Below are 20,736 nucleotides of genomic sequence, written 5' to 3' on the forward strand. Positions count from 1 at the left end.
GATGGAATTAAATTTTTAAAATAAATAGGTGTGCATGCTATTGTATAATAGGTCTTTGAGTGGGTTCATAAATAAGGAAGTGGTAAATGATTAGAGTGGAGAATATAATTTATTTTAGAATCGGAGGGTAGTGAAATAGAAGTTCCTACACCAAGATTCTGATTTCTTATTCTCTCCTTTTGCTCTATGATCTCATTAGTTAGAATATGCATGTCTAGGAATAGCATAATATATATGAGGTATTGTGAAAAGGTAATCAACATGCCCAGTAAACCTTCAGATAGGAAGATTAGGTGTTTAAAAGCACCATTATTGCTAACTAATTCCAGAGGTTTTAGGTGTACCATTGACGTATATTCAGATTATTGAGATTTAAGACTACCAAATGTGTAATCATGCAATTTATAAGCCTCAGAGTGCTGTATTTCTCTTCAAATTCATTTAGTTGTGAACAAAATATATAAAATGCTGACATACTTGTTACAAAAGCATTTTGGGTGTAATTAGTGTCATTAAATTTGAAGTGTTACCAAACCCGGTATGATAGCTACTGGGGAGTTAGTAGACAACAATTCAGAAAAAAATACAAATAGCCCGTAAGCACATAATTCCAGGGCTCTGCAAAATCATAGTGGTAGCAAGAGCTTAGACCTGGTATTTTAAGGATAAAATGTAATGTTACAATTTTTTGTGTTTGTTTTGTTCTTCCAATTAACATTAAGGCTGATGTATTTACTTTAGAAGAGAACTGTCTCTGCCTGGTATTAACATGACATTTTAAACAAGGAAACTTCCTTTGGCAAAGCAAAGTTTGCAGTATTATAACTACAAAATTTAATTGTTGAAACTCTGTATTGGCAAGTGGACTTAGAATGGCAAAACTTATCCTATTTTTTTTCAAGAACGATGTGTGAGGATAAGTCTATAGCAGGCAACCTGAGAAAAATAATATGAAGAATCATATTCATTTCCAAAAGTATCTGAATGCCTTGCTGCTGTCTATAAATCTGATTCTCTTTGTCAATAATATGACTAATAGTAGAGTGCCCAAACTGTGACTGAGGGTTTCAATCCACAGCTGACTTTAATTTGCTGGCTGATTAATTGGTTTGGGTGAAGTTAGGAAATTCAATCTTTTCCACCTTTATTAAATTGCAGGAGCAGAGGGACCACTTTTAGTGTAGTGAGAAACTGTTGCAATGGACTGCACTTGGGGAAACTGGGTCGTAGTGTTTCTCTGCCTTTGACTTGTTCCAACAGCCTGACACACACAAAAATAGATATTTTTCTTGACTAAAATTCCATACAGGAATAGGAACTGGCCTAGCTGAGCTTACCTTTCAACACTGATACTCTATTTTTCCTTTTCCTTGTGCAAGTGCAAGGGTGGCAAGAGGGTATTACGCAGGATGAAATATCTGAGGTGTTTAAATGTTGAAATACATTATAATTGCTAAATTATGAAAAGTTTTATTGAGAATCAGCTCAAGTATATTAAAATTAATGAAAGAAAGAGTGTTTTAATATCAAAGCAGACTGATTTTAATAGGTAGAAGAAGCTGTATATGTAATAAGATTCCCTCCTGGGGCATGGAGTAGGGACTTGCAAGGGCCAGCCAGTCTATGTTGGTAACTAGAATTAGTGTATCTAAATTCTAGAAATCAAGCACTCAGACATGGTACCTATATTTGTAACATGGGAATAGAAAATAGAGCAAGCCTACCCAAAGAGTACAAAGGGGATGAGGTTAAGGCACAGGGAGGTGTAGAAGGAATTTAGGCAGCTGTTGCTTTTCCATGACTGGCTCCAGCTCTTAGGAGAATTTACCCTACTGTTCATCAGAATTGGTGTTCACTGCATCATTCCAAAAATCACCACTCCCCTTCTAGAGAATCTTAAAGTAAGGCAAATGAGTTTTATCTACTTTTATTTCAGTTAAAATTTTTATGGGACTGTATCAGAGGTCAAGTGGTATAATGGTCAAGGGGCCTAGGCTAAGTCTTGATGAACACTGACTTTAAGATACAAATAAAATAAAGAGGAGTCTGAAAGGGACACTGTGATAAGTGATCCTTGGAGAGGCAGAAGGAAAGTCAGAGGAGAGAGGCTGGGGTCAGGGAAGCTCTGGAAGTACACTATCCCACCCCAATTGTTCCAGAGTCCCCACCTTACTTTGATATAGAGATATACTTTTCAATGAATGAAAAATTATTAGGCAAATCCAGCTGCAATGCATATGTCTTAGCAGTATGTTACCTTCAATTTTTATTAATATTTTTATTTATTTATTCATGATAGAGAGAGAGAGAGAGGCAGAGGGAGAAGCAGGCTCCATGCAGGGAGCCTGATGTGGGACTCGATCCTGGGACTCCGGGATCACACCCTGAGCCAAAGGCAGACGCTCAATTGCTGAACCACCCAGGCATCCCACCTTCAAATTTTTGTAAGGCCCCTAAGCCCTCTTATAAAGAAACCTTTGGGCTGTCACTATAGAAAAATGAAGGCAGAGAGTGCTTTGCTTGCAAAGAAAGCAGATGGTAACACTGTCAAATATTGTTAAAAGATCACTAAGAGGAAATTCTTGAAATCCTCTCTTCAATTTAGCATTACGAAAGTGAGAAAAGTTAGTATTATGTTCGGGAAGGAAGAGAGATGGCTTAGGTTTGAAAAACTGAAGATCAAAAAAGTAAAATGATCAGAAACTGGAAGAGGAGGATGATAGAGAAACTGTAAAAAAGAGAGGTGGATAGGACAATTGATAAGAAAATTTAGGAAGGATTATCTATTAGTTAGAGGAGAGTAGAGCAACCTAACAAAGCTCTCAAGAAGCTGGTGGAGGAGAAAGTGAAGGGCACAAAGGAGAGTGAATATGTCATAGAGAAAGATAGGTTCTGAGATGATCAGAAAGAATGGACTTCAGACCATATCAGATCAAGGCTTTGATCGCTGTTCCAGTTTTCCATAGCCAACTCTCCCAGGTGGCTATCTTCAGTTCCATCCCTTTCACCCTATGTAATCCCCGCATGGGTGAACTTTACCTGACATCTCAACTTTTAGTCACTCCTTCTGGCACCACTCTTGTTATGAAATCCCCTTTATATTTCCTGTGTTATTTTGCCATCAGCTATAAAATAGTTAATCTGATAAGTGCTTTTATTAAGAAAAGCATTTTCAAATTCTGATTTTATGGAGACTGCATATTTAGTGATAACTTAAGTGTTGCCACATTTTAGTGTTTTCTACCTGTGAAGTCCTTTAATATTTTAGGTATATTTTGAAGTATGCCTAGGTCATTGGGGCACAGCCATTTATGTCTAAGTGCAGTGTAGATCGTTGGCTTAAATTTCCTCAGGGATCTTCATGTTGTCATTTATTTGTAGGGTTTACTTTTAAAATGCTGAGATCAAATTTGAGAGAAAAATCTTATGTTACTTAAACTACTACTTGAAAATACGTTTATACTGATTACACATCTTTCTGACTTTTTTATCACCAGGATGTCACCAAATAAATTGTTACTCTATTTGAAAAGAATAAACATTGTGCTTCAGTATCAACCATGTTAGGATAATTTCTGCTGCTTTAACAAGAAAGGCTCAAATTTTAATGACATAATGAAAATGTTTCTTGCTCAATTGACATGTTCTTTACAGTCCCACTCAAGGTTCTAACCCACATCTCTTCCATCCATTTGACCTAGGCTAGACTCAGCATGCTACAGCCTAAAAAATGTGGCTTCATCTTTGAAATTGCTAGTCTTCTAGGCAGAAGGAAAGAAAGCTCTGGAGAGTCTCTCATCAGTTATTATATACTCTGCCCTCCTCATAATTCTTTTGCCGTAACAATCACATGAGCTCCCTTCCCTTATTACAACTTTCTCACATTCCAGCCTCAAGGGATATAGAAAGTGCCATTTTACCTTATGTCTGGAAAATGCAGAGCTGGAAATAGTTCACAAACAACACTAAAGGTGAATTTAACAGAGTGTTTTAACAATGTGAACACTCTATATTTTGTGAACACTATTTTCAGAATACAACTGTTTTGAAAGATCTCATGTCCCAGCGTAAATATATATATATATATACACATACATATATATACATACTATATACATTAATATGTATTTATGTCTATCTTAAATATCCTCATTAACTTTTTCTTATATTTCAAGGCATCAAGTAATTTGACACAGTTTATTCTATAATCTTTCTTAATATGTTCCAATTTAGTTCTGTTCTTACTTGTAACTTCTACAAATCTCTCATACATGCTCTGATAAAATAGTAAGCTTTGAAACCTGATTATTTTCAAAGATATGTACTGTTTAATTGTTTATAAACAGTAAGTGTTCCTAAGTGTGTGTTCCTAAGTGTGTGACATTATTTTCTGTGCCAATTTGTTGATTAAACTAGTATGAGAGAATAGGTTGTGATTGGATGTTGTGTCTCATTAATATGTGTGGTTGTTTCTTTTTTTTTTTTTTTTCTTGCCTAAATATCTGGAAGTGAACTTGTGTCCTTTTTGAACTTTTTTTTTTTGGTTGTACAATTTTTAGATACAGTTGTCTTCCCTTCCTGTTTCATTGTATCATATGAGCCATAGTATAAACTTAGTAATATATTTGAATAAAATTTGAATAAAACATTCTATAGATTTTTAAGAAGTTGAATGAGGATAGAAAGCACTCAGTGCTTATTAAAACTAATCTTCATATTCAGATTATCTGGGGCAATGCATTTCTCACTTGAATATATGTGTGCATACACACATATATACTTTTTTTTAAGATATTTATTTGAGAGAGAGAGAGAAAGAAAGAGAGAGCAAGAGCAGGGGTGGGGGGCAGAGGGTGAAGCAGAGTCCCCTCTGCGGAGGGAGCCTGACTTGGGGCTGGATCTTAGGACCCCGGGATCATGTCCTGAGCTGAAGGCAGATGGTTAACTGAGTCACCCAGGTGCCCCATATACTTTTAATGTTGTGTTTAACTAATTAAAATATCCAGTGGATTGAATGATATAGGATAGTATGTACATCTTTTCTATGAGTATTTAAGAGTACTCTGCAATATGTGAAACAATTATGCTAATATGTGCGCTAATATATTTAGAGTAATTAGATGCCATAGGAAAGAAAGGAGACCTTCTGGTATATGTTAATTCAGTAGCTTTGCATTGATATATGATTAAAATTCCAGTTTACTTTTTTTAGCACTAATATATTGTATGTGGCTTTCATACATTTGAGGAAACTATTCTAAAACAGGATCCAAAATAGAGTTTTTAGGATACATTTGTGCAAAACTAGGGTAAATTAGTAAACAGTTTACCCCAGTTTACATTTCAGTTAGTATTTACAAAAGATATATTTGGTATATGATGCATTTATACTTTATAACTATTTATCTGGTTTACTGCCAAAGATACACAGAATTTCCTTAAATTTACCTTATATCCAAAGTGTACAATAACATAAATATAATACTATTATTTTGTTTTGTGATGTATTAAAGGTTCCATCAGGGATACTTTGACTCAGCCCCATCTCCTCGAAATAGTAGCGACTTAACAGGAAATTATTTAACTATTTTGAGGGCCAGTTTCTAGATTAAAGGGTTGTGGGGAGAACAAATGCAATCAGTGAGATATTATATGTGAAACACAATGCCCTGTGTTTAGGGGTAGAGTAAACATTAGTGCCCATTCTCACTATGAGACAGAAATGACAAACAGGAAAAAATACTTACTACAAAATACTTACTATAAATTCCTAAAAATATCTATAGAGTTGCATACAATTTATATTTGCATTCCTAGTGATTAGCCTGAAACTCTGAAATATAGGAAAGTACTTTTTGAATCAACTGTCAGATTAATTTATATTTGCTATAACTTAGTGTCCTCATGTCCTTTTCTATGTAGTAATTCTCAGTAAATATGTAACAATTGATTGCTATCAATGACACACGTACCAGAGTGGTTGCTGTGATTTAGTCAAAATAACTAAATCAATGATGCTCAGCAAATGACTTAATGTCTCCATTTTCTTTTCTGAAAAATGAAGAAAATAATACATGCTGCATTAGGCAGGATTTATTTCCATTGTAAATGACAGACTCACAACACAAAGCAGCTTAAACCAAGAGGTCTAGTAAAGCTTTGAGGTAGCTGACTAAATCAAATGAAAAGCTTTTGGAACCGGGGTTTCTCCACCACCCCAAAGGAATGACACCAAAGGCACCAGGTCATTTAAACTTTCTCCACTCATTTGTCTCATTGTTTGCTGTCTTTCTTTTGCTGGCTGTGGTTTCCTCCAAAGAAAGAGAAGACCACAGGCAACCCAAGGGTTACGTTATCAACCCTTTGTAAGCTCATAATGTATATTTCTCTTTTGGGTGAGAATAATATACCCAGGGAATGAATCAGCCTGATGTAGGTTACGTGCCACTGATGAGCCAAGTGCTGTATTTACGAAGTTTACAGTGGCACCCGGGTCCACCCATTATGATTGACAGAGGCTCTGGCTCTTACTGCCATTACCAAGCCCCAAATAATCTGCATACCATGAGACATGCTGGTGTCCCCAGCAGCTGCTTCAAGGGCCAAGTAACCCAGAAGTCTTCTAAGTAGAATTTAACCACCACCATGCTATGACCACCACCACCACCACCAAGGGGTGGGGAGTTTGGGGAAGTGGTGAGAAACTTCGCATACTGAGAAAAAGAAGACAATAGCAAAGAACCTAAAGATAGGTAGATGATTTTCCCTTCCTTCCTGTCTTTGAATGACTGTTGCTAGTTTTCTTGAAACCCTGGCCAGAGCTATTCCTCATAGCCAAAGGACCATGACTGTGAAGCAGCGCCAGCTTGGTAACACATCACCCCTGTATTTGCTCCCACCCTCCTCTAACACACTGAACTTTGCCTTCACTCTCACTAGCTCCTATTCAAGATTCCTCAATGAAGAATTAGCATTTGGGTGTTTTGATGCAGATTCTGTTTTCTAGAGCTCCCAAGTTAAGACCAATGCACACCGAATTATTTGTTTATTTATCCTTATTGCTTTTAATGTAAGCTCTATGAGATCCCTCTTTTTAATGTTTTCTTCACTACTGTCTCCAGTGCTAAATCTTCTGACATATACCAGCTCCTCAAATAATGATTAAATTCAAATTCAATGGACTCCAATTAAGTTATATGACTTCAGAAGAGCTACTACAAAAAAAAAAAAGTGCAAAAGAAGACTGACTTTTCTCAAGGTGCAGTATAATAATGACAGGCCTGAAGTGGTACTCAATAGTTCTTCAGCAGTTCTGGGAGAAAAAAAAAAAGACTGATTCTGTGTTGAATCTTAGCCAGTTACCAACTGTCTACTGTATGACAAATAATGCAAACTGCTGAAAGTGCAGTGGTTTGCAAGACAGAATTTTTGCCTTCAAAAATATACAGTCCAGTGTGGGAATGCATAGCTTCATAGTTGTCTTAAGATTTCCCAGAAAAAAAAAAAAAGAATACTTTATAATTACTTCATTTTTCATGAGAAAAAAAAAAAAACAATGTTGTTTATGTAGGTGATTGTCATTCTACTGATGCCTCCAGCTGGTTGCCAGGGATGGGAAGTTCACTCCAAAATAAACTACTTTGCTTAGACCACTTTGCATGTTGAAATGTCGCAGCAAGCGAAGATGGAGTAGAAACACAATTCAGCAGCTTTCTTCTCTGTCCTAGTATTTATTTCTCTCTTTCCATCTGGCAACAAGGGAAAATAAACAAAGGCAACAGCATCTGTTGCTCCTGCTGCTTTGAATTAAGCTGACTTAGTTTAATCAGTTTGCCCCCACAAAATCCATTGCTGCACCTTTCCAGGTATTAGTCTGACCTTTAGTTTGACACTTCTGTTGGTTGAGTTCACCCGATTTTTTTTAAGACATAAAACAGAGAGATTGCAATTAACAAGTCAAAAACACGTAATAGCCTTTTCTTCCTGTTGTATGTGTGGATATAAGCTTAAGGTTTTTAAAATACAAATCTCCACATTTGTGTCTATATGTAAAGCACAAGTAATAAGCCTCTGATATTAAAAGCAATGGATTTCCTGGAGATTTGTTTTAAATGATAGGCTTTTGAAGCTTTAGTGATAGTTGTGGGGTGTTTCTCCTTGATAAGGAGATGGGATGTAAGAGAGATTACTAAATGATTTTGAGTTTAGAGAATGCACTGATTTCTATGCAGGTCTTGATATGCTTGAGCACACAAATACATCCCATAAATCTGTCTAAGTTCCCCAGAACTCAAGGGTAATGCATTTCCTCCTGAATTCTTGTAGTGATCAGCAAAACACACACACACACATGCACACATCCCTCTTAAAAATGCAGCCCCAACATGCAGAAAGAGGCGCAGTTCCTAATACATCAATCCAAAGAAGTAAGAGAAAATCAGAGCGGTTCCTTCTCATAAAATTGTCTCTAGGTATCTGAAATCTGTTCACGTGATTGTAGAGCAACATTATAGCTGTAAAATGTTTAGAAAGTCTGCCCTTTCTTTTGAAGTACTTAATTAGAAGAGAGTTTGATAAGAAAGGTGCTATGCAATTAAACTTGCGGACCATATTAACATTTAAATGAGAACAAGCGACATCAAGATTTTTAGAATAAGAAGTTTAAGAGAACATTCTAGCAAAGCTCTGACAAAGAAAGAGCATTTAGGATCTATACTTATAAAGTTCATATGCTAATTATCAGTTTCGAGCACAAAAATATAGTTAGTAAACATTGCCAAAAAATGTTCTAAATTTTAACCCTCAGTTCCAAGAACTTCAAATTCAAACAGTATGTTTTGATCGTTAATGAACATAAAGTTTACAAAGTTAAAGGTTAAAACATACTACTATTATAACTACCCATTTTCAGTAAATAGGCAGTTTTTAAAAAAACCAACATTCTGTTACTTGCTACTGTTTTTTTTTTTTTTTTTTTTATAGCAACGAGCAGTTGTGTTTTGCTTAAACAACATTTGTGAAATGTCTTGTGCTGATACTTGGTAAAAATGGAAATATCAACATTGTTTATGTAGGTTTTTCAAACCATAAATCAGTCAAAGGTACATTCTGTTCTGCGGTCTACCTGTTAAGTATGAATGGGCTTTTCTGATTGGTGTGACATTTTACTTGACATTGTCAAATAACAAAGACAATAATACCCATTTAAAAGTAAAACAGAATGAAATGTTCATCGTTTTTGTCAAATAGAGAACAAATGATCCTTGTAAGAATAAAGCACTCTGCTACTCTCCAAATTGTCCAGCATTCAAAAGTACATTTACCACAAGTCATTAAAGTAATTTTGTTAGGAGTGATTTTTTTGTGTACTGGTGATTTTTTAGACTTTTTATTAAGAATGTGAAGTATTTTATTCTTCAAACTGAAACTCACTTGGTTATAAATCAAAGTCACTGATTTTTCTTTTTTTTTTAATTAAGTTGCCTTCAGAAGTCTTTCCTTAGTTCTGAATATTTTCCTTTTTACAGACTCTTAGAATAGGAGAGAACTAAAATTTGCATTGTCTGTGTAAGCCTACCCTGTTTCATTAGTGAGGGGATTGAGTCTAAGTGAGAAAAAGGAACTTGAAAATCCTGGAAGGCCTGCTTGCTCTCTTATGCCAGGTGTGTAGGGAATGGAGCCTGTATATTACTTTCTTGCCAGGAACAAAACTAGCTCTGCCATCTGGAAATGGGGACCTGATGGTGGCTAAAAACTCAGGTTTATATAGGCTTGTGACTGAAGGGTGCTTCCCAGGTGTGTAGATTTTATCTGGTCTGGCAACCACTCTCAGCAGCTCTAAGTTAGGAATAGTGAGTCCATCGGGGATTGTTGTAAAGCGAGGATGGCACATGTATCTGTCATCAATTTAACATTCCACAAATAGTATTGATTATTCTTATGACATTTCGCATTTGTTTGTTGAACTCTACTGAGGAAGATACAAAAATACATCTGATTGCAACAAATTTTAAAAATCCTGAATGATAAAGAATAATCTCCTAATTTCTAGGTTAGCAAGCACTTGTGCCAGAGTTCATTACTACAGATTTTTATGACACTGGAAGGAAATCCTCAAAGATAGCCTATTTTTCTCAATTTATTTTTCTCAGATTTCATCCCTACCTTAAGTACAATATCAAATAAGGTTCAGGTAGGATTAAAAAAAACAGCAGATATGAACATATTTTTACTCTTCGTGGTTGTGTATGATGAATAAGAAATTTTCTAATATCTTTTAATAGTAATATCTAAATTAGTGTGGTTGAGTAGGTATGAATAATTTATTAGAAATGAGAGTGAATCTGACGAAAATGGGATTGTCTTCATGTAGAAGTAAAGATGTTTTTATAAGTGACCATTTCTGATATGCTTCTGGATTTGCCAGGTAACTAGTACACTTTTACTTTATAGACTAGGAATCATACTTTAGGCTTCCTACTGTATTTAATAATTAATTAGATTTGCTCTGTGCTTCATTAATTCCATGAGAACAAATCACAGTTTTAGTGTTTTTGTTTGTTTGTTTGTTTTAGTTTTAGTGTTTTTGTGTACTTAAATCTTACAGTTTTCTCTTTACTGAAAAGTAAATGTATCACCTTATAGAGAATTACATATATTCCAAAAATTTATTGCAATAAAATTACAAATTGTACTTAATAGTTCTTTGTATATTAGAAAGATAGGTGAAATATAATGAAATCTAAGTAATAAGGGCATATAAGATAGAAATGTTTATAGGAATTTAATAATGGTCAACACATACAGTCAGTGGTAAAAATACTAGAAGTCATTCTATTTAATACAGAATATGAAAAAAATATTTTGCACAATTGACCCTTGAATAACATGGGGGTTAGAAGCTGGCAGTTGCATAGATGCAAATCTGTGTATAACTTTTGACTCCCTCTAAGCATAACTACTAATAGCCTACTGCTGAGTGGAAGCTTTAACAATAATGTAAGTAGTCAATTGGCACATATTTTGTATGTCATATGTATGTACTGTATTCGTTTTTTTCACACGTACTGTATTCTTACAGTAAAGTAAGCTGGGGAACAGAACATGTCATTAAGAAATTCCAAAGAAAGGAGAAATACATTGACAGTACTGTAAAAATGTGTATTATGTGGATCCATGCAGTTCAAACCTGTGTTTAAAATTCACCTGTAGAATTTATTTTATAAATAAAGAAATTCTCTTTTAGAATTTCCTACCCTTTACTTTATTTGGAAAAATAGAGGTATAAGTATACAAAGTTGATTATCAGAGAACATATTTGAATAGACATGGTTTTTATATGACAAAGTGCATTTAGTCCCAATATCTTCTGTGTCCATGGTAGTGTGCAATGGGAACTGATGTGATGATTTAGGAACTCTGAGGCAATATGTGTCATGCTTAAGATTATTTTTCTTGTTGTTCAAACTTTGAAAATTGCTTATGAATTGTATGGAAAAAAAATCCCAGAATACCTAATTCACATCGATGTTCTATTTCACAAACCACTCTGAATGAATAAACAGGGATTTAATATATTCTGAATAGGTTTCTATATTTCCTTCTGCTGAGAAGAATGGAAAAATCTCCATAAAATGGGCTAATCAAATTCCTATGGAGCCATGTCAATACTCACTTTGCAGCCTTCTTAAAATACAGATAGTTTAAGCAAGTTTTAGATAAATCTCAGATTTGATGTATTCCTATGATCTAGGGGGCAGGGAAAATGAGAGTTAGAGAGACCAAATACCAGTTAAGAACAGAATAACAGGAAAGCAGCTTACTTGAGAGGAGACAAGAAGAATAAATATTTCATTTTCAAAAGACTTTGATTTTGTAATTTCAAAATGTTCATTACGAAAAATATCGAACACACATACAAGAATGTGAAACGACTATCCAGATTTTGCCTCATCCATTCTTTTTTTGATACGTTGTCAAGTATTTTAGACAACTGCAAGACCATACATTATTTTATGTGATATCTTAGGATGTATATATTTCCCCAAAATGAGGACAGTTTTTTGCATAGTCACAAGAAGATCTAACAAATTTAACAATACTTTCTTGAAATCATCTAATATCTATCTATATTTAAAACTTTTCATAAAAATCATAATGTAAGACAAGTCCTTAAATTGCATTAAAAAAATCTATAGCCCCCTCTTTTTTTTCATGTCATTAACCCTTTGAATTATTTGCTTCAGTTATTTGTAGAATGTCCTAGTTTCTGGTTTTAACTCTGTGTTTTCATGGAATCATTAACTCTTCCTCCTGTAGAGGAAGGTAACTAGAAAGATTTTGGAAGATTTGATTTCAACGTTCTTTACCTAAAAATATCTATTGGTAATTCTGATTATTTCTTGTTACATTACAGCAGGCAGCATGGACTATCTCATCGTGTTTAGTGATACTAAGATTAGACAGAAAGTCTGGCCATTACATCCTGAACCCTCACTGTAAAGTTCCCCATCAATCTTTTTTCTAATGGTTTTATTCTCTAATGAACGTTGCCTGAAAGTTACTTCACATTTATTACCTGGATTGTTTCCTTCTATAATGATTAACTTTTGATCTATTTTGTTATCTTTCAATACAGTTTGCATAGAAAACGTAGGATGAATGCTGACTTCTTTCCTTTGGCTTTTCCCCCCCAATCTCTTTTGTGAGTGCCAAGCTGAAGTTAAGGTTTGTGTGTCTTGTTTTGTTTTTTAAATTTCAACATATGCCAACCCATTGTAGTTATTATTTTTTTTCCATTGTTAAAATTGTTCCATATCTGGCCATTGGAAGCTTAGTTTTTATAGACTCCTGGTTGTTGTAATTTTTATCTTATTTATTATTTCTCAGCTTTATAGAGGTATAGGTGACATGCAGCAAATGCCACACATTTAGAATGTAAATCAGCTAAGTTTCCAGATATGTATGCACCCACAAAATCATCATCATAATCAAGAGAATAAGTATAATCATTTCCAAAAGTTTCATTTTCCCTGTGTAATCTCTCCTTCCAGAGTCTTGCCACCAGCTCCCACCTCTCCCTCCACCCTCTCTCTTTTTTTGCCAGGCAACTACTGACTTATTTTGTTTCTACAGTTTTGCCTTTTAGAGAATTTAATGTAAGTGGAATCATATGATTTATAGTTTTTTATAGAAGTTTTTACAGACTTCTACTTAGCATGTTGGCTTTGAGACTGATCCATGTTGTGTCTGTTGATAGTTCTCATTGCTGAGAAACATTCTGTAGGGCAGGTATAGTATGTTTCTCTATCCATTCTCTAGCCAATTAACATTTAGTTGTTTTTTTTTTTTTTCAGTTTATGGCTATTACAAATAAAGCTGCTAAGAACATCTGTGTGCAACATTCTGTTTGAGCACATGCTTTCATTTCCCTTGCATAAATATCTAGAGGTGGAATTGCTAGATTATATGGTACATATATGTTTAACTTTTCACAAACTGCCAAACTGTTTTCCAAAGTTAGTGAACAATTTTGTATTTGGGGTTTTAATTTGTGTTTCCCTAATCACTAATGCTTTTTGAGTATTTTCTTTAAAAAAAAAAGATTTTATTTATTCATTCATGACAGACACACAGAGAGAGAAAGAATGAGAGGCAGAGACACAGGCAAAGGGAGAAGCAGGCTCCAGGCAGGGAGCTCCACGCCGGGCTCGATCCTGAGACTTCAGGATCACACCCTGGGCTGAAGGCGGCGCTAAACCGCTGAGCCACCCAGGCTGCCCATTTTTGAGTATTTTCATGTGCTTATTTTCCTTCTGTACATCTTCTTTGATGAAGTCTCTGTTCAAATATTTAGCTCATTTTTTTATTGTCTAGCTGTTACTGTGTTTTGTAAATTCTTTAAATTCTGAATGCAAAACCTTTGTCAGATACATAAATTGCAAATATTTTCTCCCAATATATTACTAGTCTTTTCATTTTCTGTAAAGTGTCCTTCTGAAAAATGGAGATTTTCTTATCTTTTTGATGAATTCCAGTTTCCATGCTTTTGGTATTATAGCTAAGAAATATTTCCATATCAAGATGACAATTTTTTTAAAGATTTTATTTATTTATTCATGACAGACAGAGAGAGAGAGAGAGAGAGACCAAGGCACAGGCAGAGGGAGGGGGAGAGAAGCAGGCTCCATGCAGGTAGCCTGATGTGGGACTCAATCCCAGGTCTCCAGGATCACACCCCAGGCCTACGGCAGTGCCAAACCACTGGGCAACCGGGGCTGCCCAAGTTGACAAATTTTTATTTTATGTTTCATTCTGGAAGTTGTATAATTTTAGGTTTTATGTCTATTACCTATTTGAATTAATGTTTTGTAATATTTCTTTTAAAAAAATATGGATGTTTGCATGCCCAGTATCATTTGTAAAAAGATTCCCTTTCTTTACCAACTTGACATTGTATTTTTGTTGAAAGTCAGTTATCAATGTATGGATGGATTTTGAACTATTTTATCTCATTTTTTCTACTTGTCTTACACTAAAACTACTCTGTCTTGATTAATGTAACTTTATTATAAGTCTTGAAATCACAGAATGTTAGTTTCCTAACTTTCTTCTTCTTTTTAAATATTGTATTGGCTGTGCTATGTCCTTTGCATCCCCTCACATGTACACACATCCATGTGTATGTATATATGTATGTAGATATATGTACAGTCATAGTAGAATCAGTTTTCCACTCTTTATTGTTAAAAGAGCCTAATGAGATTTTAATTGGGATTTCATCAAAGCTATAGATCAATTTGGGTGAAAGTGACATCTTAATGATATTGAGTCTTCTTACCTGTCTATGGACATGGTATATTTCTTCATTTATTTGGGGCCTCTTTAACTTCTCTTAGCAATGTTTTATAGCTGTCAGTGTATAGTGTGTACATGTACAAATATAAATCTTTGCATCCTATTTTATACCTTGTTTTTTTTTCCACCTTAAATGTATATCCACATGACTGAAAGACACCTCATTCCTTTTACAGCTAGCTGTATGTTGTCCAATATGTGGTTGTACTCATGAGTTAACTTCCTATTGATAGATTTATGGAGTGTTTTTAATTTTTGCTGTTACTAACAATGTGATCATGAATAACATTTCGCATAATTATATTTCTTCTAGGGTACTTTTGGAATGGATGCTTTCAAGTGAGACTGATGATTCAACTGGTAGGTAATGTGAATGAAATTTTTTTAGAGACTGCATTTTCAGTAATAACATAGATTAACTCATGTTTATTTTTTTGACCTGTGATATATATTACAAATCTCTTTCCCAGTTTATTATTAATATTTTACTTTGCTTATAGTATGTTTTGCCATGTGATAGATTCTATTTTGTACCTCTTTCACTGGCTTTATATTCTGAATGATATTATTAGGAAATTTTTTTCTTTAGATCTAGGTTAAAAATAAATGCATCCTTGTTTTCTTCATATGTCCCTGTATTGTTGTTGTTGTTGTAATTATTATTCTTTCCACTTATTCCTCTTTTTTCTTTAGAATTTGTCCTTGTCTATATATGACATATCTGTAGCTGCTATTTTTATTAGTCACTTGGGACTTAAAAGCAGACTCCTGAGAGTCTGTATTAGTAGCAGCTTATATACAACTTCTATAAAATGGCCAGCCAGTTATATGAGTTTACATTTCTGTCCTAATGCATTGCTCATAAAGGAAAAATATAGTTGTCAGGAAAGAATCTTCAAAACATTAAAAACCAAACAACAACAAAAAATCTCAATATTATTTGACTTTTTGATTTTGTAAGTAAAATATATTTGAGGTCCTTTAATAGCTATACATCACCTGTAGAAGGTTTAAAAGACATGTTTTTCTCACCAGTTCTTATACTTATTCAAGAAATCTGAAGCCAACTTGAATTCCCTTAATATTTAAAATAAATCTTGCTAAAATAACAAGAGATGCAGTTATGATTGTGAATGTTATTTGAACTCCTCATTAGACTGAGTATTCTGAATTAATTGTGAACACATTAAAATCAAATTCTGTAATTGTGGTTCTCCTGGTAACCTAGAGAAGTAAAATATTAATTTCTTTAGGCTATCACAATAGTACAAGATTTTAAAAACAAAATATTAATCCCTCTACTTTGCTTTATCTCTCCTTAAAAGCATTTCTGGCTTACTCTGTAATGTCAATTATCAATAGACTAATTAAAACATAGTCACACATTCTGTTTCCTAATGTTTATATTATAAAGGTCAACAAAATGGCACAAAGACTTTAACTGTCGTATTTATTTTTAAATTGCTGAGAAATAATGATACCCTACTCTGCATTCTATCTAAGCAATTTAGCAATTCTCTAAGCAGCACTCAAGCAGGGAGGGAGAGGGATGGTATCTTTTCTGGGAAGTCTTTCTTTTCTGTCTCAAATTCAATTGAATTAACCCCTATGGAACTTATTTGAAGACAGGAAATAAGAGAAAAAAATGTTAGCAATAAAATGAATGTGCCCATCTGACTCTTTGCCTCTTTCAAAATGAAGTGGCTGTAGAAATGATATTACTGACATGTTGTTTGGTAGAATAAATTAAAGATGAAGTAAAATAAAATATGAAAAGACACCAAGTTATTTACAAAAAAAGGCATATTTAATGTTAGTTTAGTTTTTTATTGGTGACTTTACAGAAACTATGTGCTAATGTTTGTATGAAGTGAAGTTTATCCCTTTGTGGGTTTTTTGTTGTTAATTCTTTAAAAAGCAAGCAAAACCATCAGAGTACATGCATATCTTTTTAATGTATTTACAGACCATTTGACATGTTTAAATTATTTTAGAGTGATAATTTAAGTGTAGATTTTTGTGTAATTTTCTATGTGTACAAAACTATATTTGTTATGATTTGCTCTTCTGTTAGACTGTATCTGTTTTAACAAACTACCATTCATGTAATGTTATTTGTAAGACATGTAAATAACAAAAAAAAAAAAAAAAGACATGTACATAACTAACAAAAACAAAAACTTGACTTTTTGTTCTCTAATACCCACCACCTAACTAATACCTAGGCCTTCCTAAGTATCACTTGATTCCGTCTCTGGACTGCTTTACTTTTATTTATTTTATTTTTATTTTTATTTTTGTTTATCTATTTTAGATTTTATTTATTTATTCATGAGAGACAGAGAGAGACACACACGGTGGGGGGAGAGGGGGGCAGAGACACAGGCAGAGGGAGAAGCAGGCTCCATGCAGGGAACCTGATGTGGGACTCTATTCCAGGTCTCCAGAATCAGGCCCTGGGCTGAAGGCTGTGCTAAACCACTGAGCCACCTGGGCTGCTCAAGGACTGCTTTACTTTTAGGTAATTTCCTATAGTCTTGAGATAGCTGTCTACCTATATCCTACCTACCCAACAACCCTTTTAAAATCTATCATCTTCAAAGGATCACAATCATTGTTCTATTTCTTTTCTTTGTTGAGGAATAATTTACAAATATAATTGTATATATTTGAGGTGTACTTGATAATTTGATAAACATATATATCATGGAATAATTACTGAAATTAAGATAACACATCCATCACTTCATATAGTCAATTCTTTTTTGTGTGTGATGAGAAACCTTAAACCTTAAACCTTAAGATCTATAGATCTATTCTCAGCAACTTTTGAGCATACCATATTATTTTTTTACAATACCATATTATTAACTACAGTCACATACTATATTTAATACCTCAGAATTTATTCTTAAAAATGAACATTTTACCCTTATCCTAAATGTTCCATTTCTTCCATCCTGTTTTCTATTTCATCCTCCGACATCTACTGTTTCTATGAATGTGGCTTTTTTTTTTTTTTTTTTTAAGTTTCCACCTATAAGTGATACCATACAGGATTTGTTTTTCTCTGTCTGGTTTATTTCACTTACCATAATTCTTTCTAAGTTTTATGTTGTCAGAGAAGGCAGGAATCCTTTATTTTTTATGGCCAAATAATATTCCATTATGTGTATATATTTATTATACACACATACGTATACACACAATATTTTCTTTAATAATATAGATATATATCTGGACATATATCTATATATAGATATATTATATACACACATGTATACATATGCACACAATATTTTCTTCAACTCAGCATCAAAATATAAGTTGTTTCCATATCTTGGCTATGGTTGGTTGGAAGATACTCAATATGATATTAATCTTCTTAAATTTATTAAGACTTATTTTGTGGCCTAACATAATCTATCCTGGAGAAGGCTTTATGTACACCTGAAAAGGAAATATATTCTGCTGCTGCTTGATAGAATGTTTTGTATATGTCTCTTAGGGTTATTTTGTCTAAAGTAAAGTTCAAGTCCTTTATTTCCTTATTGATTTTCTGTCTCAGTAATCTAACTGTTGTCGAAAATAGGGTATTGAAGTCCTCTTCTGTTCTTACATTGTAGTCTATGTCTGTCTTCAGATAGGTTAAATATTTTTTAATACATTTGGGTGCTCCAATATTGGGTACATATATATTTACAATTATAATATATATTTGATGAATTGACCCCCTTATCATTATATAACAACCTACTTTTACTTGTTACAGCTTTTACTTAGTAGGTAGTTTGTCGAAGTCTAGCTAACCCTGCTATACAGATAGCATATCTTTTGTCATTGCAGCTACTCCATGTCTTTCAGTTTGAGACTTTAAGCCATTTATATTTAGATTAATTATTAAAGGTAAGAACTTACTATCATCATTTTGTTAATTGCTTCCTGATTGGTTTGTAGCTCCTTTGTTTTCTTTCCTCTCTTGCTGTCTTTTCTTTATAAATTGATTATTTTCATAATGATGCTTTTGCTTTGTGATTATAATAAGGCTTTCATAATATATCTTATAGTTATACCAGTGCATTTTTATGCCAACAACAGTTTAACTTCAACTGCATAATTACTTGTTCACCCCTCCCCCAAATTTTATGTTTTTTGGTGTCATAACTTACAACTTTTTATGTTGTGTATATATTAACAAAATATTGTAGCTATAGTTATTTTTAATCATTTTATCTCTTAGCCAATTTGCTAGAGTTCAAGGTTTAAAATGTGTTGTATATACTTATATATCCATTTTCTCATTTTACTGCAACAAAATTTGGCAAATATGATTGTCACACTCAAAGAATTCTGCATACCCAAATGAAAATATTTCTCTAAAACTGAACCAAGAAGACTGGCAAAAGCCTATTTCATTTCTTGAATCCCCAACCCTTATTCAAGATTTCTATCCAAACGTTAGTGACTCAGTAGTTTTTAAATATTGATTCTGTCCCTCGGGTTCTCTTTTTCCATATACCCACCCCTTGTCTCTGTTTGTGGTCTTACCTCATTTGGTTCTTGCTGATTTGGGAAAAATATTAATTTTATTATACATTCTTATCCACAATGTGACTCACAAGTCTTTTAGACTTTAAACTTTGATATGTACAACTAAGCTTTTAGCCTTTGCAAAATCTTTTCCTTCACAAGCCCCTGGTTCTTAAAATTGGGAAACACGACTTTCAAACTGCTCTTTGCTACAGATTTATAGATGTCTACTGCAACATTGGCACTCCAGGGAATTTCTCTCATTAAGACAAGCAATGATCTGCTAGTTGCCAAATCCTATGCATATGTTCAGTCCTTATTTTATTTGACCTCCCTGGCCTTTGGCACCGTTAATGACTGTACTTAAAATTACTCCTCCCAGGATATCTGTGAAATTGTTCTCTCCTGATTCTTCTTCTATCTCCACAGACCACTTATTACAATTTTCCTTTCAATCTGCACACTCCACATTGCTGTTCAAAGGGGATCTGTTTCCTCCTCTAATTTATATTTCCTGCCCATGATTTCAACTGTCATGTGATTTGCTGAAATCTAGATTTCTAGCACAGACTCCTTTGAGTCCTATGTGGAAATATAGTATATAGCTATTGTTTTGTATTGCTTTGTTTTGTTTTATTTTTGTTGGTTTTTGCTTGCTTGTCTCACTCAAGCATTAGCAGTACTATATCAGATATGATCAGACTCTGCTACCTGTCCAACTCATATCCTGTCATTTTTCCTTTCTACATAATGGTTCAACAACACCAAACAACTTAGGTCTCTGAAAACGCCCTATTCTTTCACCCCTCATGCCTTTACTCAAAATGCTTCCTTTTTTTTTTTTTTGGAATGACTTTTCTACCCTCGGTTTCTCCTGAGCATAATAGTATTTATCTTGTAATACTTAATTCTGATGCTTCCTCCTCTATGAAACTTTCCCAGGGATGCCTAGGTGGCTCAATGGTTGAGCATCTACCTTCACCTTAGGGCATGATCCTAGAGTCCAGAATCGAGTCCCACATTGGGCTCTTTGCATGGAGCCTACTTCCCCCTCTGCCTATGTCTCTGTCTCTCTCTGTCTCTGTCTCTCTCTCTCTCTCTCTCTCTCTGTCATGAAAAAATAAATAAGATCTTAAAAAGAAAGAAACTTCCCCAGACTTCCTCAGTCAAATTGAGTAGTATTTCTCTCCATAAGCTCCTTCTTTGTACTTTGTATATAAGGTTTGGTGTAATTATTATCATATTATTTTATAATTGCTTGTTTTCATATTTGTTTCTATAACAGATTCTGGGGTCTTTTAGGGCAGCCATAATGTCTCTTTTATTTTGATTTTTGTAAAACCAAGCATC

The 20,736-nt window shown here is 33.9% G+C and overlaps 1 long non-coding RNA gene across 1 annotated transcript in view; it reads left to right on the forward strand.

Moving 5' to 3' along the window:
- LOC140608414 (uncharacterized) overlaps nucleotides 1-17,380 on the forward strand; it is a 147,139-nt gene extending 129,759 nt beyond the window's left edge. Inside the window, exons 3-4 of the long non-coding RNA XR_012010435.1 lie at nucleotides 15,170-15,216; nucleotides 17,296-17,380. This is a non-coding gene — a long non-coding RNA (uncharacterized lncRNA). The remainder of the gene's footprint in view (nucleotides 1-15,169; nucleotides 15,217-17,295) is intronic.
- The last annotated feature ends 3,356 nt before the right edge of the window (nucleotides 17,381-20,736 follow it).

This window comes from Canis lupus, chromosome 17, assembly GCF_048164855.1.
Source record: "Canis lupus baileyi chromosome 17, mCanLup2.hap1, whole genome shotgun sequence".
NCBI classification, from domain to species: domain Eukaryota; kingdom Metazoa; phylum Chordata; class Mammalia; order Carnivora; family Canidae; genus Canis; species Canis lupus.